This window comes from Callithrix jacchus, chromosome 4, assembly GCF_049354715.1.
Source record: "Callithrix jacchus isolate 240 chromosome 4, calJac240_pri, whole genome shotgun sequence".
Lineage (NCBI taxonomy): Eukaryota > Metazoa > Chordata > Mammalia > Primates > Cebidae > Callithrix > Callithrix jacchus.
Genome location: NC_133505.1, coordinates 69,717,281 through 69,741,179, shown reverse-complemented (window position 1 = coordinate 69,741,179; position 23,899 = coordinate 69,717,281). Strand labels below are relative to the sequence as shown.

Genomic DNA, 23,899 nt, shown 5'->3' with positions numbered 1-23,899 from the left:
ACGTGGATTTTTTTTCTTCAAATCAAGCCAGCTTCTTCAGCATTAGAAAATACATCCCAAGGACGCTCTGTCTTTGAACTGACTAATGTACCTGCCAAGAGAATGTAACTGCCAGATGTTTCCATAGATATGTGACAAAATTGGCTTACTATGTAAAATGATTTCATATTGACTATTAAATTACATAAAACATATAAAAAGGAAATATACAAATTTTGAGAGGATGTATGTTTTGTCTTGATAGAAATAACTGAATATTTTAAGCTCATGATAATAAAATAACATCAGTAGTCTAAAGGAGATAGTTATGGCAACTTGTTTTGGAAAGAGGAAGGAAGTTAAGCTCATCTAAAAACAGTATCAGATCATTAAGAACTTACACTGCTGTTAAGAGGCTAAAACAGCTCAGACTTACAACAGGAGAAACTATGCTTTGCTGTGCTATAAGGATATTTCTTGCTACCTTTGTTCTCGCAATAATTTTAAATTCCTATGATGTACAGATATCAGGCATCTATTTTAAACTGATTTCATTTTAACCAAATATAATTTTTGGTTTCAAAGATTATTGATGGATGAATTTATGTTATAGTTTTCCTCCAAGAGTCCAGCACAAGATTAAAAAAAACCTGTCAATAGAAGATAAAATTGAATAAAATTGATTTATTCCTAATATAAAAATTAATGTGACTTTTTCAAAGGAAAATAGATCTATAAATAGAAAAGGATTACTTTGAAAATGAGTACATTGCTAACATACAAGAAATTGATGGTCCACCTTAAAAAAAAAAAACAGCCTCTGTCTGGTTCGGTCATTTCTTTTAAATCTTTAGTCTTGTCACTCATTCTTATATACCCACTGATATCACAAGGGGGCCATTAACACAAATATAAAAGAAACATAAATGTAATAATTACAGCTAATGCGCGTATGGCATTGCTATAAGTACTTGACATGTATTTACTCATTTGACATCTGTGACAGCCCTATGAGATTGGTGCTATGTTATCACTACTTTGTAAACGAGGCAATTGAGGCACAATGGTTAAGTAATTTGCCCAAGTTCCAGAACTAGTGCATGCAGGAGCCACTCTGGCACCCTGAGAGTCTGGTGCCAGTGTCCTCACGGTCATACATAGTGGAGGTGAAGTACCTGTTAGACTTTTGCTTTCTTATCCTTTTATGCCAAGGAAGCTCTCCTGCCCATTATTGTTAATGTTAAGTCACTGCACGCATATGCCAGGAAAACCTAGACCTTTGCATTTATCCTCATAATCTTCTCATTAGTGACTAATGATGTTTATCTGGTTTTTCTTCCTTAAAATTTGTCCAAACTTCTTTTATCCAAAGTTTGGGTATCTTTGAGTAGCACCTTGAAGCAAGAAACCCTAAATCAAGGCCTATTCCTTCCTTCCCAAAATGGCATCTTCAGTTAATAGGTATTCATTTTCCCTGATTAACATGTTAATCTTTTTTTATGAGGATTTTCTCAAAACCTTGTTTTATTTTTTAATTATCTAAGATAAATACATACATATATGTGTGTATGTATCATATATATTTAAAATAGTATAAAATATGGAACTGCATCACAGAAAGAAACCATAACAATTTTTGTTTATGCTTTTTATGTTGAATCTACCCTAATGATTTGTTATTTTTCCATATTTTTAGATATCATTACTTATTTTGGTATTTAACAGCTCAAAATACCACAAGGTAAATGGAATAGCCATTTGCTTGTCTGTTTCACTTACATTGAATATTATTTATAGAAAACACACAATACCCTGTGCTATTCCTTCTCAGGAAATAAGGTACTTAATCATAGGATGCCAATGACTGGGTTTTTCTAAATTGCTGAGCAATTAAATTAGTAAATAAAAAGTTAAAAAACCTAGATTTTAAGATGAGGAAGAGGAATTCTAGAGTTCTTTTAAAAAATTCTTCCAAAATGATGGCAAGTAGAATGTACCTAAACAACTCAAATAAAAAGAAATTGTGCCAAAGTCAATCTGTTATTTTAGCAAACTTAATAAGTAAATTGGAGCTCTGCAGTTAACATAATCAATGTTATGCAATCAATAATGACAACAGCCAAAAACACTGACTAAACCTTGCCATGGTCAATTTAGTCCCATCTTCTTGACACAATCACATTGGTTTTCTAGAACAGTTTTCTTCCTGATGGATGCTCTGAGAACATAAAATAATCCATTTAGGCTCTGTGGTAACAATTTACCACACTCTGAATCTCGATTTAAAATGTTTATGCATCTTTTGCTAATTCATTGCGAGGAGGAAATGCTTGGTGAAGCATAATAAACCAGGTTTAATCAATATAATTAACTTAATAACACAATGTCCTTCTGATATACATATTGAAGATATTTTAAATACCATTGGTATTTAATTGACACAGAATTATTTTGCCAAACCTACACAATTCTTTTTCTCAAAAATGTGCATTATTTGAATGTGTGATGTAGCCTTTTAAAATCAAGAAATTTGATTAACAAGAATAAATAAAATTATTCCATTAGAAATTCTGAGCCTGTCCTTAAATCTGCAAATATTTAGAAATGACTAAATGTCAGTCTAAAAGAGGCTTTATATTTATATTATGGAGATTTTGAACCTGGAGCAGACATAAAATTGTTGTTCCTAGAAGCTTGTCTAACAACAAACAGGTATGTATCATAAAGCAGGAAAATTATGGTCCTTCAAAATTAATAAAATTTACAAATGTAAATGCAGTTATTTTAATATTTTATCCAAATATTTTGAATATTCAGAAATATTGAAAAACTATGATTATATGTTATGGAAACATATCATTTTAAAATAAAAAATATTGAAATATATGTAACTTTGAATAGATTATTACGTGAAACTTTAGTAGATTTTGCCATTTATAATTTTGAAAGAATTAGTGTGGTGGTCATTTTGTGGTTCCTAAATTCCCCGTTAGGAAAGAAATTCGAACTCTCACAGCTGCTGCAAAAGCTGCTGCATAAAGCCCTTAGCTATCAGCTCACTGTAGGGACCACAGAGCTGCCTAAATCAAGGTCAAGCTTCAGTTTTGGGGCAACCTGTGTCTGAGGCCACTAGAGATTCAAGTTCAAATGTTGTTTTATATTCTGGCTAATTTATCTTCGTATACAAGCTTCAAAGGAAACAGTTGAATGTTGTTAGTTCACATGTATCTTCATGTACTGTAAATATTTATTTAAAAACTTGAAGATAGTAAAAAACTGACTCACCTTTTGACTAATAAAGGCAACTAAATACATTTGCTACAATTTTGGCTAATTTATTTTAATTTGTAATTAGGTAAAAATTAGGAAAACTCAAAACTATATCTGTATACAGGATATTCTGGGGCAGGAGAGGAAATCTGAAAAAAAGATTATATTTAGCTAACAGTTCTATTTACTTGTTTTTGTCATTTTATTCCATTTGTTTTCATCATAACTAATTTTACTCCATATAATTTATTTCATTCACTTGATTTTTAAGCCCTTTTTATCAAAAAGTAGAGTGTTGTCTACTTGTAGTAATGTCCACAACAAAAGTTACTTTGCAGTAGACCAAAATGACTATTTCTTGTAGCATAATAACTTTCCAAAGGTGTCTTCAATGAGAATGGCATTGTTGATGTGCTAAGCAGATGATCAAACGACAAGAAATAGCACCATATCTCATTTACTCAGGAGCAGGGATTTGTTTATCTTATTAACATAACTTATGTAGCAAAAGTACAGTTCTGAAAATCAGAGACATAAACATTTTGATAAGGGAGATGCAACTAAGGAACTTTAAAGCTCTCTGAGGCCAGGTGGATTTGCAGGTAGTACTAAGAGCTTTAAGTAGGAAGAATAAAGAAGCCTCAAAGAAGACAAATCAGAGATGGTTTATGAGCAGATCATTCGGGCTTGACCAAAATAAACAATTAAGCCAGGACACTAAAACAGTGCAAAAGTCTCAGTCCTGAATTTCTTGAGTACACTCAATTGCACAGGAATGCCATAGCAGCAAGTCTCCAAATGTCTAGATTTAAAACAAATAAAAACAAAATCAGGCCCAGACAGTTGTTGACAACCACAGTATGCTTTACAAGCATAAAAGCTGATTAGTAGTTTTCTAGTTAGCCATGGGAATTTTCTGTTCAGTTGAATTATTATATGAAAAGCTAAGAGACATGAAATAGTATGACACAGTCTCTGTGCTTGGAGAGCAGATAATGATTCTACTATAAAGCCACATGTACACATACGTTTATTGCAGCACTATTCAAAATAGCAAAGACTTGGAACCAACCCAAATGCCTGTCAGCCACAGACTGGATAAAGAAAATGTGGCACATATACACCATAAAATACTATGAAGTCATTAAAAAAGGATGAGTTCATGTCATTTGCAGGGACATGGATGAAGCTGAAAACCATCAGCCTCAGCAAAGTAACACATCGCATGTTCTCTTTCATAAGTGGGAGGTGAACAATGAGAAAACATGGATACAGGGAGGGAAACATCACACACTGGGGCCTGTCAGTGAAAGGGAGGAGAAGGGAGAAAAAGGGAGGTCATTCGAACAAATACCTAACTCATGCCGAGCTTAAAACCTAGATGACAGGTTGATAGGTGCAGCACACCACCATGGCACATGTGTACCTATGTAACAAACCTGCATGTTCCGCACATGTATCCTAGAACTTAAAGTAAAATTTTAAAACATGAGTATGTAGGAGCTAAAAGAGGTAGAATAGATGTGACTTGTTTATACTAAACTATTTGGTATAATCAACCTATATACCAGTAGATAAGTGGAGAAGATTCTTGGGTTCAAAAATTGTCTCCAGGACTTACTAGCTTTGTTACCTTGGCTAAGCTATTTGATTCTCTGTACTTCCCTGTTCTTATCTATAAAATTATATAATAATAATTTATTAACTCTTTTATAGGGTATTGTGAGCATTTGACAAGTTAAAATATGTAAATCACATACAGCAGTACATAATTTTTAAAAATACTAACAATAGCTATTTATACAAAAAATACTGATTGATGATCTTCATAGAGAACAGAGATGGTAGAAAACTGCCACAAATCAAAATAGAGAATGTAAGCATCTAATTAAAGTGAGTCTGGTTTTTTATTTACTTTATCATTCACTCTAACTATACCCAATATGGAAGTTTGAAAACTTGATTGGTTTTCCTTACTCTTCACTCCATCTATACCCAGACTTGAAATAAACTCACTTCCCAGTGCCCTTGTCTATATGCCTGTCATTACCACTCTTTTCGTTTACTCAGCCTCAGAAATTTACCATGGCTTTTATTCATCTTTCTTCTTACTTCCTTTTGTCAAGATAGTTACTAAGATTTATTATTTCTGAAAACAAACAAATAATCAGAACACCCTCATCAATCACTCTATTACATTCACACTTCCAAATCTCAATCCAGGTTATTATAACATGCCTGGATTAATGGGATACTTCCAAACTGGTTTGCCTGTGAATCTATCACACTTACTCATTATGAGATTTTACATACACATAAATTTAGTATATCACCCCTCGACCTACACTTTTCAGTATAATCTGCTTCTACTACCTCTTCTCCTATACTTTTGTTCTATTTTGTGTATCAGTTCTGCCTCCTACTCTTTTGCTAACCCTGCTCTTGTCAGTGGGTTTGTTGTTCTTGCAATCACACTGTGTCCATCTACTTCTGGGCTCCTGTTTGTTTGTAAAAAAAAATTGTAAAACCAAGTAATATACATTATATGAAGAATACAGTCTTGGGTGCAATACATTTTGCCTGGGAAACCAGGAAAGATGCCTCAGAGAAAGTAGGTGGCGAAAGTCTGAGAATACATGTAAGGTATTTAGACTTTATGGTATAGAAAATAATGAACTCATAAAACTTTTAATCATGTAAGTGCCATAATCAGATTGCGTTAAAAAACAGCTTTAGCTGCTGCTCTGTGGAGAATGGTTTGAGGAGAAATGAAATCAGACCCAGGAGACCAGATGAGAGTCAATTTCCCCTCTTGGGACAATGAAAGTAAGATGGACAGAAATATATGCCGTTCAGAAGTTGAATTTTACACATATAATGCAGCAAATCATCCTTGTGACATGTGAGTTTTTCTAGCACTTTGTGAATCAGACAATTATACAACTCTACTATGTTCTAGTGAAGATACTGTTAGCCATGTGTCTCAGAAAATAAGCTGAAACAGTACCTTTCTACAGGATCAGTTGGTCCTTTTAATAATTGGAGTTCCTGTATATCCTGGTACCCAGTCTGAGACCCATATATTGAGCAGAAGATGGTTCTGAAAATAAGGAAAAACATACTTTTATGTAAATGCCTCTTGGTAGTTCTTAATTTAGGAGAAATAGTCAAATTAAGTGTAGGGAGAGGGGGAGTTATTCCAGTCACCCTGTTGTGATCTTGACTCCTGCCTGAATGTTGAGACCTAACTCAGTAAAGATAGAATACAATGGATTAAAGAACATGGCCTCGTAAATCATTTTAAAAAAGGGAGGAGAATATTTGTAGAAACTGAAGGGGACTTACTGATTAGTAAGACTACAGAAGGTTGGCAAGATTGTGAAAATGATCATCTCTATATAAAGTACTTAATAATATTTCTTTTTAATGGAGCATTCATTGTTCCATTTAGCCAAATTTTCTACATTTTTATTATAAAGTGACTTTTTCTTTTTAATTTTGGCCTTTTATTTACTTGCAGTATACTCAATAGTTTGGCTTTTGCCTGTTCTTATTTATAACTCTGCCTGCCTTTTCTAGCTATGAGCAGATTTTCCCTTTTTATGGGCTTTGGAAAGTCCCTCTAGATGATTTCTTATATTTAATTATTTTGATTTGCAGCTCTGCTATTTGGTTTTTATATTCCTTCTTGTTTAGAGTCATGTCTGCTGTAGTTTGCTGCTTTATTAGCTGTTTATTATTAAGTAGTAAAGGCTTCTGAATCAGAAATAAAAATTATAAATGATAAGGAAGAAATGCCTCTCCTACTTTTTTTCCTCAGTGCTCCAGGTATTCCTCTAGACATGGATGAATTAACATGGCAAAATATTTTTAATAGAAATTAAAACTTAAGAAAACTCCAGGTGTCCTGTTCTAGTTTATTCATATTTTACGTTCAGACTCCTTTCAGTGCTTTTGAATTTGCATGCATTACGACACTAGCAGACAGAAGAAGTTCTCTCAATTTCATCATTGTATCTTTAGCCTGTAGAAATTAGCTTAAAGCAGAGAAGGCACTGACTGAAAAATTCAATTTGACTCATAGCACTCTCATTTTACTCTATCTCTGCTGTCTGCTATCTGAACTAATTTATTTGCTTCTCTCTACATTACTTCCTCGTGTCTGTCATCACCTTATCCACCTGATGGATTCCAATTCCATTTGTAAGCCTCTATTCCTGCTGTAGATCTCCAAAGTAACTCCTTGGATAAAGTTAATTGTTCTTCCCCACGACCTCAGCATCTTGTATCTTCTTCCAACTAATATTTGAGAAAGTCAATTATGTAATTCCTTGTCTTTATCATGATTAAAACCAAGAATGTTTTGGTAGGGTGGCAACATAATTTATCATCCAAATTAGGACACTCTTGTCCAAGACAAATGCTAAATAGAAAAAAAAAAACACAGGACCAGCATGACTTCAGATGGTTCCATATATAAGCCAAGGACCGTATTTTCTTTTGTGTTAAAATTGCCTAGCATAGTTTTGGGCACACAACAAGTTCTTAAAAATGACTGTGAAACAAAAATGTCTACAAATGTATGTAAGTATTTAATAATACTCTGCAGAAATCCTTAAGATATGGTTATGAATACATGGACTTCAGGCATTGGTCCTATTTAAAAATTATATTCATGACCTTTGGAAAATTTACCTTTCATATTTTCCATTTTCTCTTTGCTGATGTAGCAATTACACACCCTTTTATGTAACTAATAAATTGATGTATTATTGACAAAAGATATAGGCTATATCTATAGTAAAATAAGTAATATAAAAATGTTAGTAGTCCTCCAATATCTAAGTTAACATTTTTCTGGATGTTGCTTGTTTTCTTTTAGCTATAGAGTTCTCATAAAGTAAGAGTGCCATACATTCCAGGCCTGAAGTTCTATGATTAAAATCTCTTGGCATTAAAAGAATTAATATATCTAAAGTATTTAGAACAAGGAATAGCATGTGTTATTTAAGTGTATGCTTAATGATTAAGTATTAATTTTATCCTATTTTCTTGCATGATGACACTAACAGACAGAATGATAAATTTGCTTTTATAAGAATCCTGCATTATAGAGTCACCATTATAATATAGCTTCTAAGAGTTTAAGGGTATAAGCTCTGCTTATGAGTTATGTCTTTGAAACACTACAATTGTCTCAGGCAACATAGTTTAGCACTCTCTGTGTCTCCGTTTACTCATCTGTAAAGAGAGAATAATGTACTTATTTTATAAGGTAGTTTATGAATATTATAATAGCCATTAAAATTGAGACTGTAAAAAGTATCTAGACCAGTACCGGCACAAAGAAATAAATATTTTCTGTTAGCTATTATTTGCATAAAGTGTAAATAAAATTTCAGATATGTTCATAGTATTCTCTGGGATAAGTCATAATATTTCTGAAAATTTGAAAATGTCTATTAGAATTGAAACTTGCCAGATAAGGAAATAATAATTTGAAAAATCAAATTTCTATCAAGTAAATATATTTTTTGAGAAAGTTTAAAGATCTTTTTTTTTCTAGGATAAGATTCTGTGAGAAATACTCCATAAGGAGTTGTGGTTTGTTACTTTTCATTTTAGGATAACAAAGCTTTATGTGCAAATGTAATATTCTTTAAATGTTAAATTAGGTTTAACATTTAAATTGCTCTGTAAGCTGGCGGATATAGTTGTCTGCAAGCAATGACATGGACCCCATTCAAAGCACCTTGACGTTTGATGATATTCTGATTATTATTATTATCCACACCATCCTTTTCCTCCAAACATTAGTTAATATTGGTCATTTTAACCCAATAAATAATTAGTTCAATGGTGGGAAAATTACTGGGTTTTTGTAGATTTTATACAATGTTTAAAACTAAAATCTTCTGTTGATTTTAGTGTTTGTTGGGTTGATATATTTAAGTTTTCCTCTTTTTTAATAGTATTACCACATAATATGCGTAACTAAAACAAAATATGTAGTTTTATATGTAATAAGAACTGGTGCTTCATACAGAAGTTTTAAAATACTTTTTTAATCTTTCAAGCTCTGTCCATTTGTCTGTGGTTAATGTGCATCACAGTTCCCAACATTTTAGTCATTAATATACTGAAAAAAATTCAGAAGTACTGTTGCTTTTTCAGTATTTATAAATCTTTCATCTGTCTAGTTACTTCATTTCTTGTAATACTACACATTTTATGGCACTGTGTTGAATTTCAAAAAGGCCTTATATTAATATTCCTTGTAATCTTCTGACTTGAAGCATCCACATCTTGATTTGAATGCTGGAAAGATACACGTACCACACATCAGAGGTTTCTGTCATCATTAATCACAAAGAAATTAAAAGCATGAATATTTGGACTCTGAGTTATAAGAATTTGCTCTTACTGATGATAAAAATTGCTTTCAATGTGTATTGTAAAATATTGATTTGTATGAAAAAATTAAACAGATATTGCCTTCTGTCTTTTAACTACCATGACATATTTTACAACCATTTAGTCACTAAAAGAAAATATTTTACTTGAGGAAAACTGTTAAAACATATGGTGTTGTGCTTGGTAGGTGGTAGGTGCTCAGTATTTATTAACTGTTGATGGTTCATTTTCAGGTTTAGTGTATTCTATTCTCACTCGAGGCAGTGGTCTTACATGGCCCAGGTTCCCTACACCGCAATTCAGTCTGGACCCTAGATTTCTACTTTCATGAAAAGGAAGGATACCTGTTGCTCACTTCTTAATTCACAATTTCAGTTCATGCTGTAGAGTGACAGAGTTTTTTAAATGAATAAACATTCTAATCATTAATAAAATTCTCTGAGAACTAAATTAGTTCTGACATTAATTGCTTTGCTGGAAGACTGCCTTTTCAGACTATGCCAAAGTGTGCTTGAGTCACTATCATTATGTTATTCATTTATGAGGCCGCTTCATGAAGCCTGTGTCCTCGAAAGATTAATCATGAATTCTGAAAGGAGACAACCTTTGTAAAGAGCTCCACAATAGGTAACCAGAAGTATAGAAAAATATGTAATGTTAGATGCCAACTCCTGAACATTCTAATGAGGAAAGAAGTGGTTCATGTTATGCTTTATGATGAAGTAAGTTTCTTTTAAAAATATGAGAATTTTAATGTATTAATGACAACAGTCTATCAGTCTAAGATGATAGTAGAAACATTACATTAACAAGTATCTAAAATAAAAATAAGAAATTAGTAGATTTTATATTAAAATTAAGATTTTAGTATAAAATCTATAGTAGATTTTTATATTTCCAACTTTGTCATTTTTTTTCTATTTTGAATAAATAGTAAATGGATTTATTTACATTTTGAAAATATGCATACTGATATGTATAGTCAACACATCACAGTTACACAAGTGTATACAAAAAATAAAAGCTGAATTACCTGACTGCTAGAGACTAGGGTTTAATAAATTTGAATTTGAAAGCCTCTTAACCACAGTTAAAATTCACTTAGCAAGAAAATATTTTGAAGTTAGATTTTATATTTTTATGGTCTGTATACAATGATATATTATACATTTTAGTAAAACCTGTGAACATATTTTCTTACATTGCTAGTTCTCTAATCTATAATCTCTAATAAATGTATTAGAAAGCAGTATGTGAGTACTGAAAACTAAAGAACAGAAAGCTGGGTTTTTCATACTTATTTTGTTTTTCTGTAAGACAGCACTTTTTCATCATTCTTCTCCAACTAAAGCATTCAAAGTTGGAGTTTTCATCATAATATAATGAAAAATGTGCTCTAAAATGCTAAGAAACAAATTAAAGTATTATATCATATAGAAGTAGATTTAATAATATCAAGTAGTTACTAAGAGTTTACTATACAAATCATTTTATGAGTATTAACCTGTTACCTCTCCTAACAACTCTGGGTTTTATTCTCCTATTACAAAGTAGCACAGAAAGGTTAAATATTTGAAGCATAATTCCAAAGCCTGTACACTTTGCCGTGGATACAATGACAAAGGGTTGAAGCTTTAACATGCTAACTTCATGTTCCCTCTACTGTGTTTACTTTTCACTGAAGAATATTTAAGCAGCTAATTTGTTTTTTTTTAGAAATTATTTTTCGTTGAAACAAATAATTATAACAAATTATATATATTCTATGAAGGATTCTCATAAAACTGTAGCATAATGGAACATGGAATTTACTAAATAATTTCAGTTCATTCTTAACAAATAAACATGTTCTTTCTGTGACTTAATTAGTCATAGCAATTGCAGAGATGATAGAGGCAATCACTCTCTGGTTTGGATAAAATAAATAATTCTAGTTATTTCTAGAATTAATTCATATATACTCTATTTTTATTATTAACATTATCAGACTTCCTTGTTCTAAAGTTATTTATACAAGAGAATTTTCCCAGATTTGGTTTCGAGATCATTTCTTGGTCAATTATGTATTTCAATTGCATATAGTAGAGTGTCTTATAAATAATAGTGAATACTCATCTGTTTAATTTCATTATAACAATAGTCTATTACAACAAAGTAACCTAGGTGTCCCATAGTGCCAACCACAATAGCACTTTGTAAACAATTACATCACTTTTTGATTTTGTGAATGCTTTCCAGGTAGAGAGAATACACCAATCAGCACAGAGTTGTATGATTGTAGTATCGGGGGTGATTCTGAAGACTAAGTTTGGCTGAGCCAAGCAAGTACACTTGCTGTTAGATTTGCTTGACTTCCTACCTCTAGCTTGGGATTTGACCAAATAAAGGGTATTTGAAAATTCTTCTGGTAAATACATTAATATTGAATTATCAGAAGAGATTTTTTAAAGCATTGTATTACCTAAAAAATCTCCCATTCTTTTTCAAAGATAGGTGAAAACAACCCAACAATTTCATGTATTTAAAACCAAATTTAGTCAAATATGAACTGCACAGAACTCAATTGAGTTGAACGTAGAGGTAACATGGGTAATTAAATGTAGAATATCCCATGTTTCCTTCAACTGGTTTGAAGTATTTTGTTCAACTGGGACCTGGGTTCATATATGATATTAGATTTAGATTCTGTAATATTTATTCTACAAAAACTAAGGTATGACTAATTGGTCATATTCCTTGAGGCCTAGAACTACTTTTATATTCCTATTGTTTTTGACTTCTACCACTTACGCGTAGTAAATACTCAAAAAATATGTATTGATATAAGTAAAAAATTATTATTATACTGTAGATACACCTTTACAATCTAGTAGTACAGAGGCATATTGCACAGTTTTTAAAAATGATATATATAAACATATACTTGCTAGAAAGCACACATAAGAATTATAAAACTAAAATTATTTATAGTAGCCCACATTTAATATATCCTTATAGATTTAAAATCAGAAATGAAAAAATATAAGAACTAATATCAGTTTTTTTCTCTTCCTTTAGTTCTAAAATACTTATATGGACACTCGACTGATAATTTTATTAGGACATAAGTAACATTTTAATGTACATTTTAAATGGATATTAATACCAAATTATGTTCATTGTTTTCTTGTTGCTGTACTAAAGAAACTGTCTCATTAGAATAGATATGGTTTTAGTTTTCTACAGTGTTATATTTCTCAAAAATGGATATATCATTACCATTTTACAGCTGTGTTTTGTTTCATTCTCTTTTTGCTTTCTCTATGTCTGCATGATTTCAGGTTAAGAATGAGCAGTTGATACATTAACAAACATTCTGACAACAATAAACTGTCATATAAAATGGTGGCTCCAATAAAATTTTCTCTTTCTTTCTAAGGTTTTCTTCAAAAATGTTATGTCTGCTTAGCATGAAAAAGCACTCTAAACTGTCTCTCTGGATTAAGTGCCACTAAATCTCTGTAGATAAATTTATACACAAATGCTAAATTATATTTTAATGAGCCAAAGTTTAGAAAACCTTATCTTTGTATTACTTTTTACCTGTACTATAACAATGGAGTATGAAGAAAAAAACCTTGAATCGATGTTCTGAAATTCTTAACTAGAATAATTATCCTAGCTATGTAGTTTATTATAGTGACCTGTATTTTCTAGTGTATTAACTGTAAAAAATAATAAGTTAGTGTAAATTGTAGCAGCATGGTTATAAGCTTTTTGAAGGAGAAGATTCTGCTTCCTAGGAATGTGTTCACCTCCTTGCCTAGGTATCTCTCAGAAAAGCCTCCCAGTGTTCATTAAGCCTGGATGATTTATGTGAAGGCAGCCACAGACTGAATTAGATGACCCTTTAGGATTCCTTGGGGACTTGTGATTCTATATTATTCTAAGTTGATTTTAAGTTCATTCTCGAATTGACCATGTCAACACATGGATAGTTTTCCTTAGAAACAGATCTAGGGACAGCTTCTGGTTGAAGTTTATGTTTTTAACATACAGACCATATGCTTGCCGCTCTGCTACTATGCAAGCAATTAATCAAGTGTAATCATTGTGCCCCTGTCTACCTACAGTAAATAGGTTACATCAATAATTTTGACAATGAGTTATATACACCATGATGACTATAAAACAAAGTGCTATCTCTTTTTAAATCACTTATTATTCAAAATCTCTTGAATTTTTTTATACTTTTAATATTTTAATAAATATTTAACAAATATACATTTTTTTTAAATTTTTTATTGCATTTTAGGTTTTGGGGTACATGAGCAGAACATGCAAGACAGTTGCGTAGGTACACACATGGCAGTGTGTTTTGCTTCCTTTCTCCCCTTCACCCACATTTGGCATTTCTCCCCAGGCTATCCCTCCCCACCTCCCCCTCCCACTAGCCCTCCCCTTTTCCCCCCGATAGCCCCCAGTGTTTAGAATTTTCTTAGTGCATCATAGCTGTTAACCTCTGTTATCTGACAAATAACAGTGAGTTGTAAGACACTCCAAGATACTGTAAGATACTTTGTTCCTCTCACAGAGGCTATTTTTCAAAACTAAAATATTGTGGAATAGATCATGATATGTCCTTTCACAAAGCCACATAAATAACTGTATTCTCCCTTTGCTTTGAGCCAACTTAACTTTCCATGTCAGAAAACAGTCCATGTTCCAGGAATTAAGTATTTAACCTTTTTATTTCTAATATTACAAACTCTGTAATCATTGAATTTTGAGATCCTCTGTAACCACTTTTAATCACGTTTGATTGCAGTAAAAGGTTAGAGTTGAAAAATAACACTTTTTAAATAGCTATTACTTCTTTAAAACCAGCATATAATATCCTTTGTCTGTTTTTCTCTTGAGTTCTTTCTGAGTTTGCTATCATCTTTAAATTTAAATTCTCAGTATTTATATAATCATAATATAGAAAATATTTGTTGACTAGTAAATTAATGAATCATAAACATTGACAGTAGTCTATTTCAGTAACCCTTAGGCCCAATAATTAATACATGTTTGCCTTTGGATTCAGTGTAAAAAGTTCAGTCCATCGGAAGTCCTTTGTTTTGGAGGAGTTTACTAATAGCCTCCTCAACTGAGTATATAACATGCTTCATTTGGTGGTTAGCAATCTTGGGGCTCAGAACTAATCTTCTATAATCATTGAGAGGATTTTCTAGTGAAATAAGTGTAGAAAACAAGGAAATGTTCTCTGGATTTCTGCTAGATCCTAGTAATCAGAACACTGAGTGGGTGGGTTTGCAAAGGGTAAAGACTCACATAAGGGTGATTTTGTCACCACCTCAGTTTGGATCAATGAATAGTTAATCAGTATCTCCTGATTGCCTATTGAGCAAAAATATAAATAGAAACATAGTCAGTCCAATGCCACATACTGCCTATGGAAATTTCCCTTAACATCCATACATTTATTTCAGTTGGAGAATTATCATCAAAGTAGTCATAAACTGAAGCTTCTGTTGTTTTTCCAGTTTTGGCCTCCTAATGGCTTAGAGAAAACCAAGTCTTCTGTCATGAGCCACTAAATACGTTGTCTTTTCTTAATCCTAAAGGGTTCTCTAACATTTCCCTGTCCTTCTCTTCCTTCCTGCAGGCCCATTCAGCAAGTGCTTATCAATTTTAGCTGCTTCTTAAGCTGGTCACTTACCATTTCTAACACAGTAGAGGCAGCACTTTCTTGCCTTGGTCTCAATACTATCCCTTTTTGGGACCACTATGTGTCCCAAATATTTGTTTTTCCTTTCATATTCCTAAATCAGTAAGCTCTGAGTCTGATAAAAGCATCCACTGTTAAAACAAATATTTATTCCCTTCACATTTTTGTTTGAAAATCATATCTAGTGAATACCTCCCATTAGAATAGCATTTAACTCGGGCCATACCTTCATCTATCCTTGTCCTACCTGGCTCTCTTTCCCTTCTTCAGAGCCCTAATTTCATAAATGTCCTTGAAGATGTGCTATGTTTCTTAACTTTGATATCTTTGCAACTCATTTATTCTTTGGAGAGTTTTATGGCCCTTAATCCTGAGGACAAGTCCCATGAATTTTCCTTGGTCCTCAGCACCCAATGGAATTTGGGGTACTTAATCTAACACTGCTTTGTTCTAAGCACAGATGATTTGAAAGCAAATCTTAACCAGAGCATCCACAGGAATAATTCGTCTTGTAATTTAAGGTAACAAATGTTATGCTACTCACCAGTGCTTAATGCCAGTATGGATACCATCCTTTTTCTATGTTATATATTAGCCTCAGCCATGACTGTAAGGCAAACCTAAGTAGTTCAATGTCAAGCCATAGCAACCTACACCTAAGGCCAGCCAAGCCAGTTGAAGCTTTGGAGTGGGCCCTTCATTCCATCTGGCAGAGCCATGATGGTGCTTTCTGACATGAATGAGCAGCATTTTTACTAAAGCTTACAACAGCCACTTTTTTGGCTCATATACCCTTTGCTGAGGTGCAGTCTTTGCAGAACCCCATAACTTTGCTGAATCAACATAATCTGCCTTTGTTTACTAGGTTTGTATACATCCAGTATTGGGTGAAGGCATTCATGTTCCACCTGTAATTAGAGGCAGTCACTTGTGCTTAAAGGTAAGGCCTTCATGCCATTCCCTTAAGGTTTAGCAAGGTGGCCCATCTGTAAACAGGAACACCAAAAACTGATGTGTCTTAACAAACTGAAAATCTCATGTGATTTTCACTCAAGGTATAATGACACCTGCCCAAGTCATAACAGTGAAAAGTCAACTGAAGAACATCCCGTGGCTCAATTTAGCCTCTTTCAACTGCCAAGATCAAAATTATTTTCCCACATATTAGAAGTTAATGGCCAAAGTCATGGACACTGAGTACTTCGAAAGCCTCTGCAAAATTGTAATCTGTGTCTATATGTCATGAATAAGATCATACATGTTAGAATTTTAGAAAGCACACAGTAAACACCTTCCTTCCCTATTAAAGTCTGAAGTAAAATAAGACATAGTAAGTAGTGATCTATGTCTTAGAAACACGAGAGATCAAAATGTCCCCTTATTATTAATTAAACTAACCCTAGAATGTAGCTTGCATCTGAGGGCAAATGAGTTGCTAAATGTCTATCCAGGAAATCAGACTTACTTGGTTGTTGGTACTAGATTAGGGCAGGCTTCCCTCTTCAGAAACAGAGCTTGCCTCTCCAAAACTATGAATAAGCAGAGAGGAATCTAATCCCTTGAGGCCACCAGAGAGAAACAGGAAGGGAAAAAACGGGAGTATTCCAATTTTAAAATTTTGATTCAGATAATGATGTCCTCTTTCCTAGTGAGAAGTGAGAGAGAAGCTGGAGCTAAGGAAGAATTTAACTCTAAAAAAAACTCCTTTTACATGAAAGGAACCATCGATGTTGGGAATAAATAATTCTTCAGCACCTCCAACATTTCCCATTTTTTAATGCTCTTGACCCAATATCTTTGGCCATATTTATGTTTAACCATAGGGTATAAATGTTTTACTCCTTGAAGGGAAGACAGCAGGGAGTCTTTCCCTCATTTCATAGAAGTTGACACATACTTTTTGGTACATAAAATTTTATTGAAACATATTTATGCCAATTTATTATATTTATATATCGTCCATGGCTTTTCACATTACAAAGATAGAGGTTAATATTTGTGTTAGAGCCCCAAACCCACAGAGCCTGAAATATTTACTGTCTGGCCCTTTGCAGAAAAAAATTTCTAATTCTCTATCCTAAAAACAGGAAGCATAACTTGATCATATTCAGGTCAGCTCCAGTGGCCAACAGAGTAAATCTTGATAAATTTGTTGATAGTTCAGTGATAATACTCATTGTTTAATAAAGTAGGTTGGTAGACACTGCCACTGCTATGGCTTTTATTTCTAATTTGGAATCTATGAAAATACTTTGAGGAAGTAGCAAAAAGTTCATTGAGGAAGTAACATACAAGAAATATACTTAGGAATCTGCAGGTAAAAATTTTGTTAGCTACTGTTTGCAACACTTTTTGTAAGATCTTAGCTCCCACCAGTTGCAAACTGTGAGCAAAAAGAATTTTTCTGAAATCTTCGTTCTAAAATACAATTTTTGTGTTGTCATATCAATGATAAGACAATTATAATATCAACCATAATATAATAATAGCTCTACATTACATTGATAAAATATTTGTTATATGTTATCCAACACTTTAAGCTATTTACTGTATTCATTCATTCCTTCTATAAAAATCTATGAGATAGAAACTGCTATGTCCATTAAACTGATGAGTGAGCTGAGGCAAATAGAATGTAAGAACTTTTGTCAATATCAACAAAAATGGCAGAGCCATATTTGAAAAAATAAGCTATCTTTTTATGTGATGAGAAATTTAAATATTTACTTAAAAAGTAAATCCCTAGCTAAATTACACATATATAGGTAAAGTATTTTGAAAAGAATGATATATGGTGGTCAATACTGCTTAATTAAGAATAAACTGATATATGGATAATGGACATTTGAGTCCCCAGTATTCACTCCCCACTGGCTGTGTAAGCCAAAATATTGGCTCTATTCCCCTTGTAAGTGAGTAGATCAGGAATGGACAAGCTAAGTTACCTTAGACCAGTAAAACAGAAAAAGCAGCTTGCTAGCACTTTCTAAGAAAAAAAGGTGATTTATTTTTTGTTTCATTGAATAAAAGCTAGAAAATACAATTCTGATGGTTTCTAGCAGCTAATGATTGAGTTAACCTTAGGATAAATGTGCTATGGAAAGAAACTTGGCAACATGAGAATATGGCTGAGCCAACCAAACCTGAGCTCACTTTACCTCCTTTGTTCTTCCTATAGGTGAATATATGCATTAACTTACTTTTAACATGGTGCTTGAATTTGATTTCTTTTTTGGCATTAATAGCTGAAAGTGTTCAAACTAATAAAAAATTAAATCAGACTTAAAATCCTAAGTGTAGAGGACAGATATTAAGCACTTTGTCTAACTTTTATTACTTTGCACAAAGTAGGTGTCTTTAAATAGCTTGGAATATTGAGTTGATACACTTAAGATATACTGGAATGAACACTTGGTGTGAGTAGATCTGGGTTCTTATTTTGACCTTGTTTGTAACACCATTAGATTACTTGATCAAATTAATTCAGCCCTCTAAGCCTGTTTCCTCTTTGAAGATGAGAAATTTAAATATGTTCTCTGAGACTATTTCAGGACTAACTTTCTGTGGCATCAGTTTGAGCTGAATTTATACTATATTTTATGCTAATCTTTAAAAGAGGTTTTCCTTAAATCTTATATTAATTCATCTATCTATATGTATCAGAGAGTGTGTGTGTGTGTGTGTGTGTATAAATGTGAGTATATATATACACACACACATAGGTGAATATATATATAAAATCACATATATATATACACACACATACATGCAAGATCTGTATATATACATATGATTATATATAATCACATATAGCATATACATGATTTTTTGGCTGTTTGCATACTGAATGAAGAGACAGCTGTGAGTTTTCAATGGCTTTTTATAATAATGACAAAAATAGCACACTATATACATTCATAACTAAAATAAGTCATATTTAAAGAAAACTGTTCACCTGAAATATTGGATTTAAAAAAAAACATCATTGTACAAACAGTAAAGGATAATAAATATCAATGTTATTTATGAAAATATGATATATTCTCATTTCAATTTGAATAAAAACTGGGAAAAAAGTCTTAGAAATATCTGATGACAATAATCAGTATAACTACAACACAATTTGAATGAATACATATTTTTTGTTTAACCTGATGTCCAGCAAATTAAAATGTATGTTGTAGCTTATAGTTGAGAATCTATGCAACAGCAGTAGAGTAAGTGCCAGCCAAATTAACAAGCTGATTGTGCAAGCGACAAACCCATTTTAGCTAAACCACATTTGAAAAATTACGTGACATTCTGCCTGGTAAATTTGAGATTTATCATGTTTACTGCTATCAAAAATAATGAAACATCAGAGAATTTCAACAGCTGACATTTAATCTGCACATTTTCCTTTTCTCTTACTAATCAATGCTTAATTCTGGAATATATTTTATGTTTTGTTACCCCTTTGGCTGTAAACTTTGATGTAGTCTTATCAACATTAGCTGAACTGTAACATTACATAAAGATTATTTTTCTTCACTGTTCTCATTTTTAAGTATGAGAATTACTGTGGGGAAAATATTTTTTAAAGTTTACAAGAATATCCACAATTAAAGTATTTGCAAGTTGAGATAAAATTTGGTACTGTATCTTCTACATCACATAAGCAATCCATTGGTATGATTGATGTATGGTAACAGAGTCATTTAATGACAGATTTAAAGATAAAGAATTGCTATTTACTGTAACTCCTGGTGGTGTACTTATGAATGGTTCACACCCATAGGAAATAAAATTTCCAGTTTTTATGTGTGAAATAGCAGACTTTTTCTTAAATCTCCAGTGAGTATTTGATGAGTTACTATTGGTATGAGTTACAAAGTAGACCACTACAATTTGGAGAAAATGAATGAAATAACATTTTTATATAGTTTTAAAACAATTACTGCTTGCTTGAAAAAGCTTGCCCATAATTTCTGCATGTGTGTATGTGAGGCATGGCACTGGACTCATGAGACTGATTTTCACACCAATCTGAATGCTCATTTCGAATGCGGAATTTCAAACTCCCTGTTTTGGATTTTTTTTTTTTTTTTGAGGTGCAGTTTCGCTCTTGTTACCCAGGTTGGAGTACAATGGCGTGATCTCGGCTCACCACAACCATTGCCTCCTGGGTTCAAGCAATTCTCCTGCCTCAGCCTCCTGAGTAGCTGGGACTACAGGTACATGCCACCATGCCCAGCTAATTCTTGTATTTTCAGTGAAGATGGGGTTTCACCATGTTAACCACGATGGTCTCGATATCTTGACCTCGTGATCCACCTGTCTCGGCCTCCCAAAGTGCTGGGATTATAGGCATGAGCCACTGCACCCGGCCTCAAACTCCCACTTTAGAGGGAACAGACTGGCTCTATTTTCATTGTTTCTGCTCCAATATTTTCAGAACCCTCCAAGGCTCTCAACAGTCAATTCATTCTCTTGGTGCTAAGTAAGAAAAATGAAAAAGTAAACCATGTTGTATTATGCCATGGAGATTTGGGTGTTTTTTTCCACTCCAGTTTAACCTAGCCTATCCTGATAAATTCAGCCTCTACAGAAAGAATTCTGTATCTAGTAACGTGTCAGTACAGCTGTTTAAAGTGTTGAGAAGTAGTTTAATCTTCTGGTTTAAAGTGCTTGAAATTATCTTTAAATATAGGATTTGTACTGTAGACTGAGGCAGGGTTAAACTTCAGGAATAAAAAAAAAAGTGGCTTCATATTTGGAGAAAAAAGGATTTAAAACAAAGAGCCTAGCATTTGTAGTTCAGGGAATGATGCATTTCCCAGTGTGACAGACAAGAGTAAATTGTCCAGTGCAGCTGGCATTTACAGTAAGAGATTGGTGGGAGTTGGCAATAATGGGCAGTAATGTAAAGTAAATGGCAAAATTAGAAAGTGACATTCTTTGAAAGGTCTTGAATGTTCTACTAAATAGTTTGAATTTTATGGAGCACGCAATATCATAAAGTGGTAAAGTGACATAATCAAAACTGTTAAGGGAAAGTAGTAAGGTGGGGAGAATCCTAGAAGAAGACCGGGTCTGGAGGCCAGTTAGCAGGTTTTTGCAGTAGTTCAGACAACACTTAATGAGAGCCATAATGTTATTAGAAAGACATAAAGAACTATAATGCTAATCTGTTGTTTATTCAAAGCACTTTCTACTGTACCATGTTACGAAAGATTAACTTTCACTATATTTTTCACTATATTGATTGATGATTTCGATAGTAAAAGAAAAATGTTTAACATTGTGATTTCACTAAACAATATATGACATTGAATAAACTTCTGGGACTATCTTGACAATTACATTACTGTCTACCTTCAGTTAGTTTACATGTAAACTGGATAAACAGTATATTCTTTTATTATTCTAAAACTCTGAAAAAATGAAATAGAATATTTCCATGAAATTACCTAAAACCTTTGTGTCCTTACACATTCATAAGAAAATTATTTTTAAAGATAAAATCAATTACTATTATACTGTAGATTATTTTTATATGATAGAGTTAAATGTAAAATACATATGTTCTCAAAGCCATAGTTTACTCATATTAAATTGGGATTGTAATGGTGTCTTCTTCATAAGATTATTATAGATATTAAATAAAATAATATTTGTAAAGCAATTGACTTATCTGACAAAGAGTAGACTATATAAATGTTAGTATTAATATTTTTACTATATCAATCATCAAATAGAAGTAACAAACCAAAAATAGAAGTAAAAAACTGAAGTGACAAATGAGTCATTTAATATGACAAATACTGGCAATAATGTGTTTTCTTTTGCATAGTTTTTGAATAAAGAAGTAATTTTAAAATTTAAAAACCTGTAAATATGATAATTGTCTAAATTATATTTTCCATCCATTCAACTGATTTTAGTAAGCATCTGTGATATACATTATTCAAGTTTCTGAGCTGGAAAAGTACAAAAACACAGTTCTAGACCCTAAAATTTTACATTCAAATGGGTGAAAAGTCATTTTTAAAAGTAAATATTATTGAAAACATAATACATTAATAAAATTGCATGCCAAAGTAATAGGAATATAGCTAATTAGACCACTTAAATACCTTTTTTAAAAGATGGTAGGTTTTACAGAGCAATTAGGTATCTGTGTTGAATCTTGATGGAAACCAGTTTATGAAGGATATGATGGTGGAAAACTGAATACAGAAGTAGAAAGGATACACACAGGCACATAAGACCAAGTACATACTAATGGTACCTAGTGCTTTTGCTGAGAGAGAGATGAATGGTAATGATGGGAATAAAAATCAGAGGTCTATTTTACAGATAAGAAAACTGAGATGGAAAGGCTATGATTTGTTTGATTCATTCAGTCAGCAAATGTGAGGGCACTGATTGGAACACAGATATTTTCTGAAATATTTTTGATGTTCTACATTGCTTTAATTTTCAAAGATATTTTTTCAAATCACATATTTTTAAACATAAAACACATGCTTCCTTTTGAAGCGATATCTCAGTAGAGTAGTGTTTCTCAGTTGTCCCATTGGCTTCTATTTATCTTGTAATGTTTCCAAAACACTTGCAAATAATACCATGGTCTACCATCATTTCTAGTGAAAAGTACTGATGAATTATAAGCAGAGGATTTGGAGATACTTCTCCTTTGACACAACAGCAATGAATAAAAGGGTGGCAGGAGGTCGGGAGGTGATCAGCAATGGGCCATATGGAAAGAAAAAGAAGCATACTTCCAGCTCTATTTATACATCAGACAACAGACAGCATGAGGTAGGGAGCAAATTATTTACTGACCATAGCACAAAACATGAGTTTAAAGTAAGTATATCAAAATTTGTCTTTCAATTATAAAATATGAGTTATGCCCCTATGCTCAAGTAGCTTATTCTCCATCAGGTTAAATAGTACCATGTGTATTGGTATTAGAAAAATGAAGAATGCAAGTGTAGCATTAAATCCATAGGAGATGGAAATAGAAGAAAACATTATTTTTCATTGGAGAACTAAAAACAATGTTAACGGAAGAGAAATGATGTGTAGAACCCTTGAAGGGAAAGCATGATTTAAACTGAAAGATCTGTAGGGGCTAGTGTGAGGCCCTTAGTGAGTAATTGATTGGAGGTGCTCTTGAAATTTGGTAAGAAAATGACAGGAAAGAGAATCTTCTTTCTTTTAGTCATGTTAGAGAATCACATTCCTAATTCCACTAAATGAATTCGTCTGTATTTTATAATACCGAAACACAGCTAGTTAGTGGATGTAACGTGCATTTCATAAAACTATAACTTCCCTAAACTACATCAGGTCAGTGAGAAATTGAATGGTCTCATTTGCACAGTCTTATGTAAGATGTTTGGGCTGCATATTAATTTTTAGCTTGAGTTATGCTTTTTATTGACAAATTAGAAAATCTATACAACTATTGGAAAATGTGTGTGCGTGTTCCCCTATGACATATTTATATACCTTTGAAGGAAAGAAATTATTTTA

General features: G+C 32.5%; 1 protein-coding gene and 1 long non-coding RNA gene across 2 annotated transcripts in view; one reads left to right on the top strand and one right to left on the bottom strand.

The window, feature by feature from the left end:
- The window catches only part of EYS (EGF-like photoreceptor maintenance factor), a 1,911,700-nt gene that overhangs the window by 1,096,902 nt on the left and 790,899 nt on the right, over positions 1-23,899 (top strand). The window lies entirely within an intron of this gene.
- The window catches only part of LOC118152883 (uncharacterized), a 35,528-nt gene continuing 17,891 nt past the window's right edge, over positions 6,263-23,899 (bottom strand). Inside the window, exon 5 of the long non-coding RNA XR_004741858.3 lies at positions 6,263-6,349. This is a non-coding gene — a long non-coding RNA (uncharacterized LOC118152883). The remainder of the gene's footprint in view (positions 6,350-23,899) is intronic.